This window comes from Lepus europaeus, chromosome 14 (genome assembly GCF_033115175.1).
Source record: "Lepus europaeus isolate LE1 chromosome 14, mLepTim1.pri, whole genome shotgun sequence".
NCBI lineage: Eukaryota > Metazoa > Chordata > Mammalia > Lagomorpha > Leporidae > Lepus > Lepus europaeus.
In genome coordinates this window covers 81,745,217-81,766,253 of record NC_084840.1, presented here as the reverse complement: position 1 = coordinate 81,766,253, position 21,037 = coordinate 81,745,217, and the positions used below count along the sequence as shown (strand labels likewise).

At 38.0% G+C, this 21,037-nt stretch overlaps 1 pseudogene; it reads left to right on the top strand.

Moving 5' to 3' along the window:
• Positions 1–8,972: 8,972 nt before the first annotated feature.
• LOC133773487 (inducible T-cell costimulator-like) overlaps positions 8,973–21,037 on the top strand; it is a 17,325-nt pseudogene continuing 5,260 nt past the window's right edge.

Below are 21,037 nucleotides of genomic sequence, written 5' to 3'. Positions count from 1 at the left end.
TCAAAAATAATCACTTTCCAAAAAAGAGTTCAGATTGATTTGCACTTTCAACACTATCTTTTGTAGATTTTCAATTTTCAAAATTAATTTGTGAAAGATAGAGGTGCAGTGGTTATGTTGCTGCTGGAGATATGCAACCCATATCAGAGTGTTTGAATGGAGTCTAGCCTACTTGGATTCTAATCTAGATTCCTTCTAATGAACACTCAGTGAAACAGCAAATGATGTCTCAAGTGCTTGGATCTTGCACCTACATGGTAGAACTGGATTGAATTCTGGGCTCCCAGCTCTCAGCTGTTATAGGCATTTCAGTAGTGGACTCATACATGAAAGATCTCTCATTCCCTCTCTCATCTTCACCTTTTACCTCTCTTTCCAGTAAAAATGAAAAACAAATACAGATTTTAAAAAACAAAATACTGCTAATGAGTTAACAGCAATTTTTTAGTTTTTAAAAATTTTTTAAAGATTATTTATTTATTTGTTTGAGAGGTAGAGTTACAGACAGCAAGAGGGAAAGACAGAGAGAAAGGCCTTCCTTCCATTGGTTCACTCCCCAGATGGCCTCAACAGCCAGAGCTGTACTAATCCAAAGCCAGGAGCCAGGGGCTTCTTCCTGGTCTCCCATGTGGGTGCAGGGGCCCAAGGACTTGAGCCATCTTCTACTGTTTCCCCAGGCCATACCAGAGAGCTGGATTGGAAGAGGGGCAGCCAGGACTAGAACCGGCACCCATATGGAATGCCATGCTGCAGGCAGAGGATTAATTACTGTGCCATGGAGCTGGCCCCTAAACAGCTATTTTTAAAAGAGTGGTTTCATTTTACATTCTAAAGATTCCCTAGAAACTTTTGTCCAAAAACTTGAATATTCAAGATAACTAGGTTTAATTAAATCATATGCTACTAATAGGATTTTTGGAAAAATTCACATTTGCTTCCTATTATATATTTCATCTTCATCTGATTTCATGATGAGATAAATAATCTCATTTCTTAACCGTGTTTAGAAGTTTCATTTTTTTCCTTTGACATTCATGACTTAACTTTAAACAAAGTTCACCTTTTCTATAAAATACAAACACTTACCATGTTTGATTCTTGTGTCTTTTCTCTGTACTGTCCTATGTGAATGCATGGCCTGATACACAGTGTGGGGTCACATAGATGACTGTGCAACTCCCTGGCCCTAAATATGTTTTCCAAGGGTACAATTCAATGTAATATTTTTGAGACATATCAGGGTGCATTGTTTAGTTCTTCCACTGCTTTCATCCTCAGCAATAGTAATTAGTGATTAGACCTTTCTCTTGGCTTCTATAAGCCCACTTCACTTCTAAATGCTGTGACTGCTGGATTCTACTCAACCACTCTTTGTATTCCATTTCTAAGTCTGTCTCAAAAGTTCCTTAAGTCTCAATGCTTCACCTGAGGTTGCTTCATCTATACTCCTAGCCCTCACTTCATCGCTCAGGTCATTTCTTACTACTCTTTCATTCCTCATAGGTTAAATCTTCAACTATACCCACATAAACCATTACCTGATGGGGATTCCCTTTGCAGACAACTAGTCTAGTACATTTGCTAATGATTCTAAAGGGTGTGTCTTTGATCCTAGTGTTGTTTTCTAATATTGATACTAGATATGTTAGGATGTTGACCAGCATGCTTCATGTTGAAATTCTTTTCTAATGCAAGACTTTTCTAAGGCATCAAATTATGGGTCACTTCCATTTTCGTTGGAATCTCCCCTGCCAGAGATACAACTTTAGCAGTCTGTTGAGGTTCTTTTCAGACATAAACCTAACTGTATTATTTGGAGGCCTGAGTCAGATATCTCTATTTCCCAACCCAAATTCTTCACTTCCAAATTGTGTCCATAAAATATATCAACCCAAGTACTCTCTGGTAGATGAGAACCTCCATTCGTGAGATGAGAACCTTCTGGAAAATTAGTTGCTATTGAGTTGGTCAAATGCCATTGATTATTATACTTTTGACAGAGAGGGTACCCTTGAAAGTGACTAATAATTCTATGCCATATTCCTAAGTCATTTCTACAAGAATTTACAGAAAATACCTCAAGAATTATAAACAAGCTTAATAGCCATTGCACACTGATATGAAAGTAAGCCTGTGCAAAGGTTGATGATCACAGTAGGGAAAAGCTTGTTTCTAAACATGCAGTGGTAGTAGCACTATGTCACTTGGCAAAATCCTGATATAGTAGTCATTTTTATTTTTTCTCTTGCAACCAATTCCTTTTAAAAATCCAGAGGAAACATTCCATGGTGAAAATAAAGCTTGCATAATAATCTAGTATCCATTCTTGATGAGGAATTATAGTATCAAAATAACTCATTCTCAAGGACTCACTGAAGAGTTAAGAGTACAGTTGGAATTCAGAATCATACATGTATCATTATTCAACTTCCATGGCAGTGTAAAAGAGGTTAACAATATAAGCAAGAACACCAAAAGATAGCCACACGCCAGTGTTCAGATAACATGTTTTTGGAGTGCCCAAAAGGATAGATATAACTAGAATATCCATCAATGGATAAAAAGACATATAAAATGTACTATGAATACAATAATGACTCTATGCATAACTCCTTTTCATTAAAATATTAGTACAAAAATAATTTTATGAAGTCAATTTGTTGTATAAAACTAAACAGACTTGCACTACTCTTCATAATATCCATATGAAGAGAGTAAATATACTTGTCAATGAGACTTTCCATATTACCTAAAATAGTCTTACAATCTTAATAAAGAAATAAAATTCCTTTTTAGATATAGCAGAAATTAAGATTTTTGACTTACTGAATTTAGTGAAGTCATGTTTTTTTTCTTGAGTTGTTCAAATAAGATGGGTTGCTTTTGGAAAGCCTCTTTCAGCTGAGAATTTAAACATTCTACACTTGATCTTAGCCAAAAGGCTGAGAAACGATAGAATTTAAACATTCTAACCTATAATGGAGATTCAAAAATAATTATTCTCACCTATAATTCTAAAAATATAAATAACACAAAACACCAGAGTATATAATTATGTAAGTTCCTAAAAATTTGAAGGTAAATATTTGTCAACAGTATCATGTTTCCATGTGTCTTTGAGGATAGATAATATGCAACATTTAGGGAAAATGTGCAAAAAGTATGCATTCCAAAATAGCTTGAAGATGAAATTTTTCCTGGTTTCACATAGATGTGCTTAGGATCATAACTTTCCTTTTTCTTTTTTTTTTAAGTTTTTTTTCCTTTTTTTTTTTTTTATTTTTGACAGGCAGAGTGGACAGTGAGAGAGAGACAGAGAAAGGTCTTCCTTTTGCCGTTGGTTCACCCTCCAATGGCCACCGCGGTAGGCGCGCTGCGGCCGGCGCACTGTGCTGATCCGATGGCAGGAGCCAGGTGCTTCTCCTGGTCTCCCATGGGGTGCAGGGCCCAAGCACTTGGGCCATCCTCCACTGCACTCCCTGGCCACAGCAGAGAGCTAGCCTGGAAGAGGGGCAACCGGGACAGGATCGGTACCCCGACCGGGACTAGAACCCGGTGTGCTGGCGCCGCAAGGCGGAGGATTAGCCTAGTGAGCCGCGGCACCAGCCTGTAACTCTCCTATTTCTTACAGCCAGTGCTTCATAAGGACTCAAGTTACTTTTCATACTTTGAACTGTAGTTTTCCTGATGATCTTGTGACTTCTCAGCATTCTGTACAAGTTCTTGGTGTTCATCTTTTTCTTCTTGTAGCTAAAAAAAAAAAAAAAAAGGTAGAAAAAGCACAAATTTTACCAGTACCTGGTGCAAATGTGCCCAATACCCAAATTAGCAATTAAAATCTTATTGGCACACAGCAACATCTCCTAATTTGCATATTGCTCAGGATTATATTTGTGCTATGACAGCAGAGTTGAGTTGTTGCTATATAGATCACCTGGCCCAAAGTCTAAAATAATTTGATCTGGCCTGCAATTATTAGTGATTTCATGTTTGTGCAAAATTTGATGATTCAGCCAGGAGGCATTCCAAAGAAAGTTAGTTCCCACTCACATTGCACTGGTCACACCATTGAGAATGTCATCAAATGGGAAACATAATGACTAAAATGTATCCCCAGTACTGCATCAAATTCCATCCATTAGCCAACAGCATTACTTTCACATAATGTATAGATTATCTGGAATAATGCAAACTAATCATGACATATAATGCAGACAGGATGTCTAGATTGTACACACATACCATACAAGATCATTAGAGACAGGCTAATACCAAAGACTTGAGAATATTGGACACTATGTCTACATTAAATTTCTCATATGAACTAATTTTTGGTTGCTTGTGCAAGTTCTCTGAGGGTAAGAAAGGTTAGATGGCTTGGTTTATCAGGGAAGCTTTTCTCAAGAGTTTTTCAGTTGGTAATGAGCTATGAAACTATAAGTTTCCCTTCTCGATACATGATTACAAGAAATTAAACATAGAATTTGTCTTTAGTGAATAAATCATTAGTAGTTGAAAGATATATTGACTATTAGAATCCAGTGAGTTTAATTTTATAATTACTTAGATACATATAGAATGCATTTTCTAAAACTTATATGCAAAACATATATGTCAAAGTCTCACAAATACATTATAATACAGCATAAAGTGTTTAGTTTAGAAGATGTCAGGATAAATTAAACTATCTTCAATATATACAAGAAGTGACATGCATATCAGATATTTTCCCCTGAGTTACATTACTATTTAGACAAGATTATCTCCTATAAAAAAACAAAATGCTATGTAAAGCTAAGAGTTTCATTGCTATGCACAAAGTAGCTGACAAGTACTGAAAAATTATGTCTATAAGATAAAAATGTCACAGAATGAAAAGCTTATTGAAAAAAGGGAAATTTGGGCTTAGGTCTGCATGAACAAGGTTAGATGAACAGAAACTAAAAGAAAGAATGGACAGCACAAAGAAAAGTGGAGAGATGAGACACAGGAACAGTTAAGCCAGAGGTGGATAAAACCCAATGGCAAGGAGGAAAACACTAAGTCTCACCAAAAAAAAAAAAAAAAAAAAAAAGTGCAAATCAATGCTCAAAGCAGCGTTAATAATAGTCAAAAAGTGGAAACCACCAAATGTTGCTCCACTGATGAACTGGTTAATTCATACAACAGGATAGTATTGCACTATACAATACAAGATAATTTGACAAGAAAAAAGTACTAACACCAGCTACAACATAGTGAACTCAGAAAATGCCTAAGTGCAAGAAGCCAGTCATAAAGAACTACATACTGTAGGACCCTATTTATATGAAATGTCTCCTTAGAGACCTGAGAAAATTTGAGGGGCGGTGGCGGGCAGTCCAGGCGATTGCTCCTCTCCCGCTGAGGTGGCTGTGGAGGCAGTCCCAGGAGCCGAGGCTGTGGAGGCCAAGGCGACAAGGGTGATGCGGTGAGTCACTGTGGTGGCCACTTCTGCCGAACCGCATCCCTCCTCCCCTGTCCGCCCTTCTTTCCCTAACTGTCGCCCCTATACTTGCCTGGGATAAACAAACACGCCACAGGGCGGGCGACCGCCTCTGCCACCACCACCCCTGAGCGGACCTTCCCGCCCTGGGACGGTCCGGGCTCCGACTTCCTTCATTTTGTTTTACTTGAAATTAATTTAAGATTTGATTTTGATTTTGACTGTGAAAAGAATACTTATCATGAGCATCATTTTATGTTTATTGGTCTCAAAATTGGGTTGACTACTGAAATTGTTAGCAGGAAGTTTTATTAAAATTACACGGAGCTTAATTATCAAATATTTCATAGCATTGATAAATTGCATTCTACTAAAATAGCATTTACAGAATGAGGACTTATTGCAGCATATAAACTCTCCTTGAGTTCATCAGTAGCACTGGGTTATATAACAAGGTTAGCTGACAAGACAGTCTTTGGTTACATAGGCTATGATTGTATGAATATTATTATATGAGCTTTTAAAAAATAACGCGGGGCCCCGGGCTGGGCCAGACCAGAAAGCAGGAGAGGCACGGCCCCGAGCGGTTCAGGGGAGCCGGGGTCTGGTGCGCAGGTGGGCCTGGGCTGCAGGGACAGCATCGGCCTCTGCTCCACCTGCACGTTGGACTGTGCCTCTGGGCGGGTTCACTCTTCCTTGTTCTCTGTGGGGTTCATGTGTAAGCCAGACCCCCTGCCAGCCGCACTGAGCCACCTCTGCTGCTGGGAGGGGTCCAGGCTGGGGTGGTCGCACTGGTCTGGCCCGCGTCCTGCTGTCCCACCCCAGCCTGGCTGCTGAGTCAGAGGCCCCGCCCCTGGGCCCTGCTGCTGCCTGTACCAGGCACACATTGCCTCTCCACACGCCCTGGCGCTCCAGCAAGCCAGAGCTGGAGGGCTCACGGCGGGCGCCACCATTTGCCCGCCTGACTCCTTCCAGAGCTTCCCTACCCAGAGCTCCATCAGGACCAGGGTGGGGGGCGTGGGAAGTGCACGGGGGGGGGGGGGGGCCCTGCACAGGGCTTGCTGGGGTCTGCTGCCTCTTGCCCACTGGCCTCTGGCGGGGCTCAGAGCTCCCTCCCATGGGCGGAGGCGTGGGAGGGGCTCGGCAGGGCGCTGGCCCCAGTGACACCTTGACAAAGGAGGTTGATCCCTTGCTGACAGTCCTCACGCTGCAAGGCCGTGCTGGCTCCCTTGAGGTGGTCAGGGTCACCTCCAAGCTCCCCTGAATCCCCTCGGTGCCCATCGCATGCCAGCGGGAGACCCGCCTGGGCCGGGTGCCCTGTGGCGTCCCCTCCCGAGGAGCAGGCCAGGGTGGTGGCAGTCTTGCATCAGTGTCTGCGTAGCCGTTTTGAGCTAGAACTCAGCATTTCGGCCCCTTCAGAGCTTAGTGGCCGCGCCATCTCGGGCAGCCATGCCTGCTGCCCCCCGGGAACCCCGCAGCCATCGGCCGGCGCTCCCACAGCATCTTCCCTGTGGACCCTCTCCCCGCCTCTGCCCTCGGTGGGCCTGGGGGCGGGGCTGGTGTTTGTGGCACTGTTTCCCTCCTCCATCCATCGGCTGGTCCTGCTTGGTCAGTGTCAGTCCGTGACTGCTGGCCATTTGGGTGGTCGGAGCGCTCCCTTGGGTTTGTGCGTGGAGGGAATTTCTGGGCCACACATAGACTGTTTCTCTGTAGGAAACCCTAACCGTTGTCCACGTGTATCCTGGGAGAAGCGTCTGCCCGGGTCCTGATTGGGTTGCTCTCTGTAACTGTGTTCGAGAGTCCTGTGTTCTGGGGATTCGATCCTTACCAGTTACATGGTTTACAAACACCAAAAAATAAATAAATAGCTGATGCCTAACATTGTACACACTCATAGGGGAGGATGTGATATTTTGACACATGTATATATTTTGTAGTGTTCCAGTCATGGTAAGTGAATTGTGGACACATTCAAAACTCTTCCAGTTTTATTTTGCACCCCTGGTCAAATAGTCAGAAAATGAAAACATTGCATGTGTCCAACCTCTGATGAATGGACACAGAAAATATGGCAGAAACACTCAATTGAATGCCACTCTGACATAAGGTCGAAGAATGAAATCTTGTCATTTGTAACAATAGGGGTGGAGGTGGAAATCATTATGTGAACTGAAATAAGCCAAGTACTGAAATATGAACATCACATGATTTCACTCATCTGTGGATTCTAAAACAACAAAGTGATCTTGTAGAAATAGATAGTATTATGTTTGTTACCAGAGGCTGTGTTGGAAGGGAGAGGGGATTGAGGAAAATGTTGACTAATGGGTACTAAGTTATAGCTATATTGGTGTAAAAAGTTCTCTAGTTCTTCTGCTCAGTAGAGGGACAACAAGGTTAATATGTGGCATATTTCTCTATATTAAAAATATCTGAGGGCTGCTATTGTGGCACCCCATATCAGCATGCTTGTGATCAAGTCCTCCCTGTACTTTAGATTCAACTTCCTGTTAATGTGCCAGGGAGACAGCTAATAATGCCCAACTACTTGTGTTCCTGTCATCTAGGAAGGAGACCCAGAAGGAGTTGCTGGCACCTGGCTTCTGCCAGATCCATCCCTAGGTGTTGTGGGAATGTGGGAATGTGGGAAATGAACCAGTGGATAGAAATTCTCTCTTTCTGTCTCTTCCTCTCCCTCTGTCACTGTGCTTTGAAATTAATTAATTAAATATTAAATTACTATAGAAGATGGGATTTTGAATGTTTTACCATAAAAACGTTAAATGATTGAGGACATAGGTATATTTATCATGATTGGACATTGCATCTTGTTTAATATTAATTGGTGTCCCATAAATAAGCACGATTTTTAAAAAATATTAAAAAATTTAGAAAGACAGAGACTGTATAGTACAATATTGTTATCTACTGTTACTCTACTGTGCAACAAAATACCAGAATTTCTTTGCCACAGGATAGCTTTGTGTGCTTATACTATATATACATGGAGGATAAATAAGTAGTCTTTTGTAATTAATTTTTTCAATTGATACTATGCTTGCTAGCTTCATCCAAATGGTCACATAAGAGTTCTGTTATTTTCTTTGCTACCATTGTGAAAATATATCATAATTTATTTATCTAGTCCAGTGTTGATGGACATACTTACTAGTGGAGTTTGTGATTTGGGGTTATTACAAACAGTGATGCTTTAAAACTTTTAAAACTGTGCAGTTTGTAAACCCATCTATGCTTTAGGTCTACACTGAAAAATGGAATGCATGAGTTTTGTGTATTCAAATGTTTAGCATTAGATATTTACACACATTTATTTACCAGAAACATGTGTGTTCTGGGTGCAACAGCATTGCCTGTCTTGTGTTTCATGATGTGTGGTGTCATCTTTGTTTTTATTGCATTTTCAGCTGCTTAGTAAAGTTGAATGTTTTTAAAGCATGTTTGTCAGCCTTTTGGATCCCTCTTTGTGGACTCAAACCAGCACCCTGCCATGGCATGCCAGGTTGCAAGCAGTGATTGCACCACAATGTTTGCCCCTGATACTGCCAAGTTAAGAAGGTAAAATATTATGGGTGTGCAAAGGATAAAAAATAGGTTTTGTTGTAGGCACAGTTCCTTACAAAGAACTACTTCCTAAGTTTATTATTAAGAGGTTATCTCTTCTTTTCCTTTGTAAATAAAAAGGGCATGAAGGCATAAACAGGAAACTTGAAATTCAATTGCATTCACTCATGCAATTTGTCCCTTCCTATGTGGCATTATAGAAATTTCCTTTTTATTGTGTACAATTAGTGTTTTAATATATTCACTGATTTGTGAAATCATGATATAATTTTTAAATATTTTTATCATCCTCCAAAAAAACTTATACCCATTAAGAGTCATTTTCCACTCTTTCTATTCCCAACTTGAATCAACCAGTGAATTACCATTGGTCTCCATGAATTTGCTTATTTTGGTCATATAAATTAAATTATGTAATATGTGGTGTTAACTCACATTAATATGGATAATTTCCATACTTTTTCTTCCTGTGAGCATAGATGAGTCTCCATAGAATAGTAAAATCATACAATACATTTCTAGAAGATGTTTTAAGCAATCAGGGCTAGACATAACTTATTAGTTTTGTCCTTAATATGAGCTATCACTCATTTAATCTGTATGCTGAAGTATCTTCATATAATTTTTCTATTTCATTTTTAAAAGCTAGCTTAGACATATAAATATTGTACATATTTATGGAGTATTATGTGCTGTTTTGATACACGTATACATTGTATAATGTTTAATCAGGGTAAATATATCTATCGCAAACATTCAATGTTTCTTTGGGATGAAAAACAAAATCCAGTCTTTTAGGGCTTTTTCTTTGTGTAAATATACAGTACACTAGTATTTTCTTTAGACACTACTCTACAATAGGACCCCAGAACTTCTTACTTCTATCTAGTTCTATCTTAGTAATATTTTCTTCTACCTTTATTCATTGAAAATGATCAGTTATTAGTTAATAGGTTGATGTGAATATGCCAACTTTCTGGTTTTGTCTCTGAACATTGAGAAGTTCAAGTGAAAAATCCATCTTCAAGAACTTATAATCCTGACTTAATACATTAGGAGAAAAATGAACTTCATTCATTGTATTAAACAAAAGCTTTATAAGCAAGAAAATTGAATAAAGGAGTATGCAAGATTATTTTGAAGAAATGAATTATTTTAGTCAGAGTTTGTACAGATTACATTTTTTTTAAGATTTATATATTTGAGTGGTAAAGTTACAGACAGAGGGAGAGAGAGAAAGATCTCCCATCCACTAGTTCACTCTCCAAATGGCTACAATAGCCGGAGCTGAGCTGATCCAAAGCCAGGAGCTAGGAGCTTTTTCTGAGTCTCCCACATGGGCGCAAGGGCCCAAGGACATGGACCATCTTATGCTGTTTTCCCAAGCCATAGCAAAGAGCTGGATAGGAAGAGGAGCAGCTAGGACATGAGTTGGCATCCATGTGCAATGCCAGCACCCTAGGCAGAGGCTTAGTCCACTAAACCATAGGCGCTGGCCCCACAGATTACATTTCTTAAGACTTCTTTGAAACTCAAAGAATGTTTGAAAATAAACCATATTTGGAAATGTTAAATTAATATTAAATAATCCTGGAACTGTTTCTACTGATTCTTTTCCTTGCTAAGATATTGCCTTCCACTGTAATCTTGAGTGGAAACACTTGTTCATGTATCACTGTAGATACAATTAACAGAATAGAACTCCTTTCATTTTATGGAAACTGCAAACAAAAAACCGAGAATTCTGTTTGAGTAGCTAGGTTTGAGGAGACAGAGCTCAAGCTCTGATGACAAGATATGTAACCAAAAACACTGAAGTATTAGCAAAATAACACTGAGAACTTGAAACAAACTACAGCATAAAAATGTTTACTTTTGCAGCTCCAACCTCATTAATATATCAAATGGATGACATCCATTATCCTGTAATGTTTACTCTATAGTACCTTCTAAACATCTTGACAACCTTTCCCCAAGTTTTCTCTCCAAACCAATTCCTCTTCCTCCAACATGTACCTCATCTTCCAAAGCCAGACCACTGCTCACTTTTCTCAATCAAATGAATAGATTTTAATGTCTTCACACTATTTTCCCTTCTGGTTTCACCTACTTGGCATCAGTCAATATAGAGATATTTAGATTTCTTTATTTAACCTTCAGAACAATGCTTTTGTGAGAAATTAAAAAATAAAAAATAATTTTAATGAGGTCCAATTGATGCACAAAGAACTTCAAGTATTTAATGTTTACAATTCAATGTATCTGGTTAACTGCAAGTAGAATGATACCATCACAACCATAAAGGCATTAGACATATCCAACACTTGCCAGGATTTCACTGCGTCTCTCCTCACTTGGTGGATTCATATGTGGGATATTGTGAGTAGTGCTGTAATAAATATGGGAATAGCTATATCTCTTTGATATAATAATTTCAATCACTTTGGATATATATCCAAAATGGGATCGGTAGATCATATAGGTCCTTCTATTTTTAATGTTTTTGGAGCACTTGGGATACAGTTTTCCATGCCAACCATTTTCAAGTGTCAAGATTTCTCCATATCCCTGTCAATGCTTGTTTTCTTTTGACTACTTACATAATATCCATCTGAATAGTGTAAGGTGCATGTATTTTTTCTTATTTAAACAGTGTTTATAGAGTGTTTTCAAATTTAAGCTAACTATCAATTGTGGTATAGTACATTTATTTCTAATCTGAATAGGAGTGTGATTTTTTTTTCTGATTATTATCATGTGGTACATTACATGATTTTTAAATCTTTTCTTTTTTAATTGCTATTTAAATTGTATGTATCTATAGGGTGCAGTGTGGTAAATTAATGTGTTTAATATGTAAAGAACAAGTCAGTTTAGTTAGCATTTACTTTTTAAAGTCATAAAACATTTTTGATCAACAATGTTTGCGGGGCCGGCACTGTAGCACAGTGGGTTAATGCCCTGGCCTAAAGCTGTGGCATCACATATGGATGCTGGTTCTAGTCCTGGCTGCTGCTTTTCCTATCCAGCTCCCTGCTATGGCTTGGGAAAGCAGTAGAAGATGGACCAAGTCCTTGGGCCCCTGCATCCACGTGGAAGACCAGAGGAGGCTTCTGACTCCTGGCTCTTGGCTTCGGATCGGTGCAGCTCCAGCCATTGTGGCTTTCTGGGGAGTGAACCAGCGGATGGAAGACCTCTCTCTCTGCTTATCCTCTCTGTGTAACTCTGGCTTTTTAAAAAAGATTTGAAAGACAATATTTGCATAATTTGTGGGGTATACTGTGGTACTTCATTAAATGTATAAGTTGTGTTCTGATTAAATTGCAATAGTAAATGTCACTCTCTCCTTCATATTGTTTTGTAACTGGAGCCTCCCTTCTAATTTCTCAGAAAATTCATAATAGTTTTCTCATGTGTGTGTGTGAATTTTAGTCACTCTACTGCATGTAGCTATAGGAATTGATTCTTTCTAATTGTGATGTGATATTTATTATCCAGCCTGCCTCTACTTGCTCTGCCCACTTTTATCAGCCTCTGGTAATTATTATTCTGTGTTCAGACTGACTTTTTTAGATTCCATATATAAGAGAGAACATTCACTATGTCTTTCTCTAATTTACTTCAGTTAGAATGACATCATTCAGTTCTGCCTATTTTGTTGCAAATGGCAGGGTCCCATTCTTGTTTGTGGCTGAATAATATTCTATTGTATGTATATCAGATTTTCTTTATCTATTCCTTTTCAATGGATTCCTTGGTTGATTCCATATCTTGGCCATTGTGATCTTATTGTAGTTTTGATTTGAATTTTCTTAACTAGTGATACTGAGCACCTTTATATATGTATATATACACATATATACACACATACACATATATGTATACACAAACACAACTGTCAGCTATTTTTATGACATTTCTAGAATAATGTCTTTGTAAGTTGTTTGCCATATTTTACTTGGAATACTGGTATTTGTTGCTATTGTGTTTTTTTTTGAGACAGAAAAAACAATTTTAAAATTTATATGGAACTATAAAAGACACAAACCAACCAGAACAGTCTTGAGTAGGAAATACAAAGCTAGATTCATCACACGTTCTGATTTCAAAATGTATTTCAAAGCTATAGCAATTAAATTAGTACAATAGTCATAAAGAAAAGTGAACAAAATAGAATGTGATAACCCAAAAATGAATCCATGTATACACAATTAACCAATGTTTGACAAGTGTAACATGAATGTACAATGTGGATGAGATAGTCCTAACCCCTTCGACAAAGCAGACTGGGAATACAGTATATTAATATGTTAAAAAAAAAACTAGAATTGTACACAAAAATAAAATTTACAATAGAATCAAATCTTAAATAAAAAAACTGAAACTGCAAAACTCTTAGAAAATAAGGAGAAGCCATATTGTCATTGTCATTTTTTTATATGACACCCAAAATACAGTTAACAAAAACAAAGACAAGGCAGCCTAATTCCTAATAAAAATACTGTTCAACAAAGGGACAATCAATGGAGTGGCAAGACATTTTACATAATAGAAGATATCTGCAAACTATATACACATATAAATTTATACCTTCTTTGTGTGTCACCTGTATAAAGAACAAGATATGGTTTTGAGAAACAATGTGAAAAAGTTGTTAGGATAGAGTTTCTTAATATAAAGACTGTAATTTGTATATTAGAAGTCTATACTGGATGTCAAGAAAAATGCATTTCATCATTTTTAAGGCTGAATAACATTGTGGGTTGTGTGTGTGTGTGTGTGTGTGATCACATTGACCTGTAGGATATTATGCTAAGTGAAGTTAGATGTGGAAAGACAAATATTACATGATAACTTACGTGTGTGTATATATATATACACAAATGCACATATATATCTGTATACATATACACACACACAAATACACAGTGACGAAGAAGGTATCAGTCATCACCATGGGTGGGGGTAAGAGGGGAGGAAATGAGGATTTGCATCGAAGGATGCACAACAGTAGACAGTAGTGTGTACAAGTTTAGAGATCAAAAGTGCATACAACATAAGGACTATAATAAATAAAATTGTATTATATTGGGATTATTGTTTAATAGGTAAATTTTACCTGCTCTTATCACAAAAAAATTATGTAAGATAGGTATCCTAAACTGCTTCACCATAGCAACCATTTTACTGTCAATAAGTAACCCTTAATATTATTTGTAAGCATCAAATACACACAAGAAAATTTTTTGAAAAAGAACATATTCTGTTGATCCTAGTAGAAGTGATAGGAATTTTGAGAATTTAACTTGGTATCACAAGAAGTAAGTGATAGCTCACATCCCACCTGCTCTGGTTCTGATTCAGTTTCCTATTATCATGCATGAGAAGTCAGCAAGTGCTTAGGCCCCTGCCATCCATGTGGAAGACCCTATTGCAGTTCATGGATCCTGGCTTTGGCCTAGTTCAACTCCAGCAGTTATAGCCATTTGGGGAATGAAGCAGCATATGGAAGATCTCTCTTACCCTCTCCCTCCACCTCATTCTGGTGCTGTCATTTATATAAATGAGATTTAAAAATTACTATTAATAGGTTTATGGTGATTTGTGTATGGTAATTCCTGCTATATTGAATGAGTTTTTATATTATCTGCATTTTTAATATTAGCATTATGGAATACATCTTGCTGAGATATTTAAAATATATTAGGTAGTTTCAATCTCACCCGTTTTTCTATTTCTTATAATATTTAAGAATGTATGACTTATGTAAAAATAATAAGCAAACTCAAATAATTTGTGCAATCACTTAAGTAAAAACCCAACTATGTTCTTTTAAATCCTAATTGACATAATTTCAGTGCTATTGTGTTTTAAGATAGTCTGTCAGGGAGAAAAATATATATGCTGTATTTCACAAACTTATTTATAGAACTCTTCCTGTCAAGCTAAGTACAATTAGTTTGTTTTGAAACTAATTGTCCAAGATATTTATGAGTGTGTACACTTAAAAAATTAAAACATTAATACTTAACTTATTTAGTAAATATAAATTTCCAAAGTACAGTTTATGGATTACAATGGCTTTCCCCCCATAACTTCCCTCCCACTCACACCCCTCCCATCTCCCACATCAAAATTCATTTTCAATTATCTTTATATACAGAAGAAATCTTTACTTAATATATACTAAATCGATCATCAGTTTGCACACACAGAAACACAAAGTGTAAAATACTGTTTCAGTACTAGTTATAGCATTACTTCACATTGGACAACACATTAAGGACAGATCCCAATGAGGAGTAAGTACACAGTGACTCCTGTTGTTGACTTAGCAATTTGACACTCTTGTTTATGGAGTCAGTAATCTCCCTAGGCTCTTGTCATGAGTTGCCAATGCTATGGAAGCCTTTTGGGTTTGCCGACTTTGATCTTATTCCGACAGGGTCATAGTCAAAGTGGAAGTTCTCTCCTCCCTTCAGAGAAGGGTACCTCCTCCTTTGATGACCTGTTCATTCCACTGGGATCTCACTCGCAGAGATCTTTCATTTAGGTCTTTTTTCCAGAGTGTCTTGGCTTTCCATGCCTAAAATACTCTCATGGGCTCTTGAGCCAGATCCAAATGCCTTAAGGCTGATTCTGAGGCCAGAGTGCTGTTTATGACATCTGACATTCTATAAGTCTGCTGTGTATCCAGAGAGAAGTGGTTTTTAAAATTTTGTTGAATTGTCAACTTTATTTTATACTTGAAAAGCAGAGAGAGGGAAGATGGGAGAGGGGAGGGAGGGAAAGAGGGAAGGAGGGAGAAAAAGAGAATATCTTCTAACCACTGATTACCTTCACAAATGCCCATGATGGCCTGAGCTGGGACAGCCCAAGCCAGCAGCCTAGAACTCAGTCCTGATCTCCCATGTGACTGACTGAGACACAAATAATTGGGCTATCACTTACTGCTTTCCAGGTTGTGAATTAGCAGGAAGTTGGCATTTGAATTAGCACTGGAACAAGAACCGCATCTTTCTGATAGGAGGTGGGGGTGTCCCAAGGGCCTTCTCACTGCTGTGCACAATGCGTACCCTGAGGACTGACTTCTTCACAATGCTGAGGTTTACTGTATGCAAAGTTCCAGTAATTTAGGTGGTCTTTTAGTATATTTCAATAAATTTGATGATTTTCTCCATTAAGGCATTTGCCTGTATTTTGTCAGGTTTAACCAGAGAATAAAATTTTGATAGTCCTTTGATAGTTTCCCTTCTGTTTTGAGAATTTTCAAATGTACAGGAAAGTTCAAAGAAATACAATGAAAACTTATTATCTGAGTTCATCAGTTATTGCATTGGAGACTTCTAAATTCTTTCTCTATCATTATTTTGGGGTATTACTATTTATTCATATAAGTAGTCCATACATTAGCGAATTTTAATCATCACTTTGATGTTTAGGATGCCTCTAATACAGACAATGAGATCCACTTTAAGCAAGTTCCTGTGCCCTTTTAATACAGTAACATTATATATGGGAAACTCTTGTCTTAAGTTCAGTTGAAAGGACTTTTTCTTATTCTAATTCTTCATTGATGGGATAACAAAATTCAACTGTATCAACTAACTTTGAAATATATTAAATAATTTAGTAAAGTTTACCTTTAGATTCTTCTAAGTCTTCTAAGTACATGGCCCTATCATTTTTAAAATAATGTTAGCCTTTTTTGTTCTCCAGATGGTTTTGAGACTTCCTTTTATCAGCAGTGTTGCATAATTTGAATAAATTATATCTAGTAATGCATTTTTAAAATATCTTCCAAGTAAAAATCGTTAGGTAGTAATACAATGAGTTCTCATAGCCTCTCACCCATTTCCTCTATTAACATCTCATTCTGGTACATTTGTCACAATTACTGAATCACATCCAGCTTTCCCTATTCTTTAATCCAAGCTCCTTTTATCCATCCTACTTCTTCTGGTTTCTAACAATTAACACTCTGTTCAGAATTTTTAAAGAAAATTTAGCTCCCACACATATAGGAGAACATGTGGTGTTCATTTTTCTGTGTCTGACATATTTCATTCAACATGACGTCCTTGAGTTCTATCCATTTTTCTGCAAATGACAAAATTTCATCCTCTTTTAATGATGAGCAGTATTCTATTGAATATATTTACCACATTTTGTTTATCCATTTATCTGATGATGAGCACCTTGGTTAATTCCATGTCTTGGCTACTGGCTATTGTGAATAGTGCTGCTATAAATATGGTGGAGCAGGTATCCCTTTGATGCAATTAGATAGCTTTAGGTCTTACATTTAAGTATTTGATCCATCTTGAGTTGGTTTTGAGGATATAATGAGAGGTAGGTATCTAATTCTATTCCTCCACCTGTATATGTCCAGTTTTGCTGGTACCATTATTGAAAAGGCTATCTTTTTTCCACTGTATGTTTTTGTCACTCACGTCAGAAGAGTTGGTTGTATATGTGTATTTATTTTTCATCCAGTATTTTTTGACAGGCATAGTTAGACAGTGAGAGAGAGAGAAAGGTCTTCCTTCCATTGGTTCACCCCCTAAATGGCCACTACGGCCTGCATGATGAGACCGACGCACTCCAAAGTCAGGAGCCAGGTGCTTCCTCCTGGTCACCCATGCTGGTGCAGGGCCCAAGGACCTGGGACATCCTCCAATGCACTCCTGAGCCACAGCAGAGAGCTGGACTGGAAGAGGAACAACCGGAACAGGACTGGTGCCCCAACTGGGACTAGAACCCGGGGTGCTGGCACCACAGGTAGAGAATTAGCCAAGTGAGCCATGGCACTGGCCTTTCATCCAGTATTTACAGATGACTTGAATCTTCTGTTTGGTATTTCAAAATGTTTGGAAACTTCAGATATTTTAAGTATTCTTTTTGCATTATTTGATATAACTTACTGTGATTCAAGACTGACAAATGAAAGTAATAAACTTTCTATTTCTGATATTTCAATTCACATTGCCTCCAGATGACATGAAGGTCCTAGACGGTCTGAACAGAAATGTTTGATATATTACTGCTGATTTGTAAGTACTGATGACCTTGATAAAATATTACCTCAATTTATTTTCTGAGGATGAATATATAAAAGGATATTAGTCTCTATTCACCATGCACTGTGTTGATCACCAATGTGGTTAACCTCTAGTCCTAAATAGAAATTTTTATCACCTCCAAATGGAATTCTTCAGTAAATCCTTTCAACTTAATTTCTTTAAGAGTTTGGAATTTCTCTCAGTCTCTTTACTGCATTTTTTTTATTTATTAAACTTTTATTTAATGAATATAAATTTCCAAAGTACAGCTTATGGATTACAATGGCTTCCCCCTTCCCATAACTTCCCTCCCACCTGCAACCCTCCCCTTTCCCGCTCCCTTTCCCCTTCCATTCACATCAAGATTCATTTTCAATTCTCTTTATATACAGAAGATCAATTTAGTATACATTAAGTAAAGATTTCAACAGTTTGGCCCCACATAGCAACACAAAGTAAAAAAAATACTGTTGGAGTACTAGTTATAGCATTAAATAACAGTGTACAGCACATTAAAGACAGATCCTAAATAATTTTCATTTCTAATTTTCTTTACTAATTATATACTGAATCAATCTTCTGTATATAAAGATCTCAGTTTGTACCCACACAGAAACACAAAGTGTAAAAATACTGTTTCAGTACTAGTTATAGCATCACTGCACATTAGACAACACATTAAGGACAGATCCCACATGGGATGTAAGTACACAGTGACTCCTGTTGCTGACTTAACAATTTGACACTCCTGTTCATGGCGTCAGTAATCTCCCTAGGCTCTAATCATGAGTTGCCAGGGCTATGGAAGCCTTTAGGGTTCGCTGACTTTGATCTTATTCCGATACGGTCATAGACAAAGTGGAAGTTCTCTCCTCCCTTCAGAGAAAGGTACCTCCTTCTTTGATGGCCCCATTCTTTCCACTGGGATCTCACTCAGATCTTTCATTTAGGTTTTTTTCTTTCCCAAGGTGTCTTGGCTGTCCATGCCTACAATACTCTCATGGCTCTTCAGCCAGATCTGAATGCCTTAAGGGCTGATTCTGAGGCCAGAGTGTTGTTTAGGACATCTGCCATTCTATGAGTCTGCTGTGTATCCCACTTCCCATGTTGGATCCTTCTCTCCCTTTTTGATTCTATCAGTTAGTATTAGCAGACACTTGTCTTGTGTGATCCCTTTGACTCTTAGACCTATCAGAGCCATCACTTGTGAACTGAAATTGATCACTTGGACTAGTGAGATGGCATTGGTACATGCCACCTTGATGGGATTGTATTGGAATCCCCTGGCACATTTCTAACTCCACCATTTGGGGAAAGTCCGATTGAGCATGTCCCAAATTGTACATCTCCTCCCTCTCTTTTTCCACTCTTAAATTTAACAGGGATCACTTTTCAGTTAAAATTTAAACACCTAAGAATAATTGTGTGTTAATTACAGAGTTCAACCACTAGTACTAGAACAACAACAAAAACTACTGAAAGGGATAAAGTATTACATTGTACATCTAAAGTCAGGACAGGAGCTGATCAGTTCATTGTTGCTTATAGTGTCCATTTCACTTAACAGGTTCCCCTTTGGTGCTCAGTTGTCACCGATCAGGGAAAACAAATGATATTTGTCTCTTTGGGACTGGCTGAATTCACTCAGCATGATGTTTTCCAGATTGCTCCATCTTGTTGCAAATGATTGGGTTTCGTTGTTTCTTACTGCTGTATAGTATTCTATGGAGTACGTGTCCCATAATTTCTTTATCTAGTCTAGTGTTGATGGGCATTTGGGTTGGTTCCAGGCCTTAGCTATTGTGAATTGAGCTGCAGTAAACATTAATGTGCAGATGGCTTTTTTATTTGCCAAATTAATTTCCTTTGGTAAATTCCAAGGAGTGGGATGGCTGGTTTGTATGCTACGGTTATGTTCAGGTTTCTGAGGAATCTCCAGACTGACTTCCATAGTGGCTTAACCAGTTTGCATTCCCACCAACAGTGGGTTAGTGTCCCTTTTCCCCACATCCTCTGCAGCATCTGCTGTTGGTAGATTTCTGAATGTGAGCCATTCTCACCGGGGTGAGGTGAAACCTCATTGTGGTTTTGATTTGCATTTCTCTGATTGCTAGTGATCTTGAACATTTTTTCATGTGTCTATTGGCCATTTGGATTTCCTCCTTCGAAAAATGTCTATTGAGGTCCTTGGCCCATCTCTTAAGTGGTTTGTTTTGTTGTTGTGGATTTTCTTGATTTCTTTGTAGATTCTGGTTATAAACCCTTTATCTGTAGTTTGCAAATATTTTTTCCCATTCTGTCGGTTGCCTCTTCACTTTCCTGACTGTTTCTTTTGAAGTACAGAAACTTCTCAATTTGATGCAATCCCAAATGTTAATTTTGGTTTTGACTGCCTGTGCTCCTGGGGTCTTTTCCAAGAAGTCTTTGCCTGTACCTATATCTTGCAGGGTGTCTCCAATGCTCTCTCATTTGATGGTTTCGGGTCATAGATTTAAGTCTTTAATCCATGTTGAGTGAATTTTTGTGTAAGATGAAAGGTAGGGGTCTTGCTTCAAGCTTCTGCACGTGGAAATCCAATTTTCCCAGCACCATTTATTGAATAGACTGTCCTTATTCCAGGGATTGGTTTTGGATCTTTGATCAAATATAAGTTGGCTGTAGATGTTTGGATTGATTTCTGGTGTTTCTATTCTGTTCCATTGGTCTATCCATCTGTTTCTGTACCAGTACCATGCTGTTTTGATAACAACTGCCCTGTAGTATGTCCTGAAATCTGGTATTGTGATGCCTCCAGCTTTGTTGGTTGTACAAGACTGCTTTAGCTATTCGAGGTCTTCTGTGTCTCCATATGAATTTCAGCATCATTTTTTCCAGATCTGAAAAGAATGTCTTCGGTATCTTGATTGGTATTGCATTGAATGTATAAATT